Source organism: Chrysochloris asiatica, unplaced genomic scaffold, assembly GCF_000296735.1.
Source record: "Chrysochloris asiatica unplaced genomic scaffold, ChrAsi1.0 scaffold00374, whole genome shotgun sequence".
NCBI lineage: Eukaryota > Metazoa > Chordata > Mammalia > Afrosoricida > Chrysochloridae > Chrysochloris > Chrysochloris asiatica.
Genome location: NW_006408892.1, coordinates 866,508 through 869,133, shown reverse-complemented (window position 1 = coordinate 869,133; position 2,626 = coordinate 866,508).

The window sequence follows — 2,626 nt, the reverse complement described above, 5'->3', positions numbered from 1 at the left end:
CCCCACCCTACAACCACAGACTGATGGTGCCTAGACAAACAAGTGAACATCTAACTAGGAATTTCAGAGTGATGGGCACTGAGAATAGTAGAATAGGGGGAATGAAGAGAGTGAGGGGCACCAGGGGCAAGGAGGAGCCGGCCAGTGGGGAAGCATCTCTCAGGAAGAGGGAACAGCACAAGCAAAGACTCTAAATGGCTATCAGTTTGGGCTGTCTGAGGAGCAGCAAGAGAGCAAGGTGAAGACAGAGGGGTTGGGGGTAGGTTTCAGGGACCTGTGGGGAAGTGAAGTTTAGTTTAAGAGACTTGGCCTAATTCTTTCTTCCTTGTCTCTCCTCTAGACCTCTATCTAGGGCCCTCCCTGCCTTCCTGGGGAGTTTCCTGAATCCCGACCCTGAGCCAGCTCACCTGGCTGTCATTTATCTGAACCAGAAAATCTGTCTCCTCCAGGGATCGAGTTCCCCATGTTTGCAGACACAGGCATTCTGGAGACATGGATGTCTTGTCCTCCCAAGCCCTCTGGATGGAACCTTTCGTAGAACAGTGTCCACATCCGTTGTTGGAATAGACACCTCGGACACTTACCAGTTTGGGAACATAGAGCTGAGACTGGTGTCTTTTGCATTTCTTGGTTGATGGGGAACTCACCCCTCCTAGGGTGACCAATTTGGGTTCTGGATTGCTGTGCAGTATGGCCCTCCAAAGTCTCCCAAATCTCATGCTCTGGGCTCAGTGCCAGCTCAGTCACCAGAACCAGACAGGGAAGGGGCAGAACCCCATTGTCAGTGACAGCTAGAAATCAAGACCCAGTCTTAGGCTGGAGTCTAGGAGGAGATGGTGAAGGGAGGGATGTCCCAGAGTTTCAGATGGGGAAACTGAGGCTCAGAAGCCAAATGACCTGTGTGCCCTGATACATTTAAGCAAAACTTAAACCTGGGTCTGCAGGGTCCAGCCCCACTTAATCCTCATTCCTGCCCCTTGGCCCTGCCAGTGGCCACCCTGGGCTGCCAGTTCATTTTTATTACCTCAAGCAGAGCTGATGGGCACTGCCTGGGATATCAGACGTGGGATACAGGGTGAGGAGGGGTGGAGACCAAGACACTGGGGGTGGAACCTGAGCCCTATTGGCCACGTTATAGGGACTCTGGAGTCTGAGGTACAAGTTCAGGTCCTGGCTCCATCATACTCTGCCTGTGGGACCGTTGGCAGGCCACCTCACTCTTGTGGCCTCAGTTACCTCACCTGCAACACCCAAAGAATGACAAGCCCCCAAATCTCCCTGTTTCTCTCTCCCTCCAGGTGACCCCTCTCTCCGCCTTCCTGAGCAGCTGCTACTCAAATACCCAAAGCTGACTGGTACCTCAGGTCATTTGCATGCATGCATATCAAAGCCCAGTGAGCATTCAAACAAGAAAGTGTATTCACATGTTCTCAGCAGTCAAAGGGTAGAAACAACTCAAATATCTATCAATAGATGAATGGGTAAACACAGTATGGCCCATCCATACAATGGAATATTATTCAGCCATAAAGAGGAATGCAGCTCTGATATATACTACGCTCACTAACATGCGTACAAATATTGAAAACATAATGTTCATTGAGAGAAACCACACATAAATAGCCACCTATTGGAGAACAAACAAGATGGCGGATCGGGTGGAAGTGCAGTAAGGAGCTCTGCCGGTAACAACACAGAATACCCAACCAAGCAGCCTCAGGGGATGGTCCCAGAACTCTGAACCACATTTAAAGGAATATTTACAAGGTTGGAAGACTTACAGCTGGAGGATTTTGTGGCAGAAGCAAGAAATCCATTGCTTTCTAGTTCAGGACACTCAGCTATTCCAGGAGCCACCATCTTGGGTGAGACCAAGTGGGAGAAGAATCAGAGCAGCCACAGACACCTGGCAGAACCACGGAGATAAAGTATGGACATTCTTTTCTTTTGGTATCTGTTCGTTGGTCCCTTGCTGTCTGCATACCTCCACTCTGGTGACTATAGAGGTGCCTGAGCTAGTGGGCACCCCAGCCCCCCCCCTCGAAGCATGCTACTATGTCTTAAAGAGACAGTTCCAATTAAAACCAAACGGCCACAGCCGGCCCTGAACTGTTTATAACTAGAATAAAAGCCTAAACGGGGCTTGTGGAGCGGAACAAGCAGACAAAAAAGGAAATAGGCCGAAAATTAAATCCTAAGTTACGTCAAAATGACCAACAGTGGCATCTTGAAATTTCTTAAGAAGAAGAGTGAAAAGGGATGCCCATTTCTTGATCACATCTACCTGGAGGCAATTATAAAGCATGAAAAAAAACCCAAAATACATACCAATCTAAGTATTAAGGCCACAGATAACCTCTGAATATGCCCAAAAAACAGAAGCAGATGACCATATCTGCACATGTCCATAAATTAGATAAAGTGACGGAGGCAAATGAGCTGGAAGTAAACCTATACTCCATACTGGAAGATGGGCAGGCTTTGGAAATGCCAGAGAAGGAATTCAGAAAAATGATTATAAAATATATCAAAATACTATACAATGGAGTTGAGAAAAATAAGGAAGAAGTCAGGAAAGTGCTACAGGAACAATCAAATAAGATAAATACAGCATTGGAAACTATTC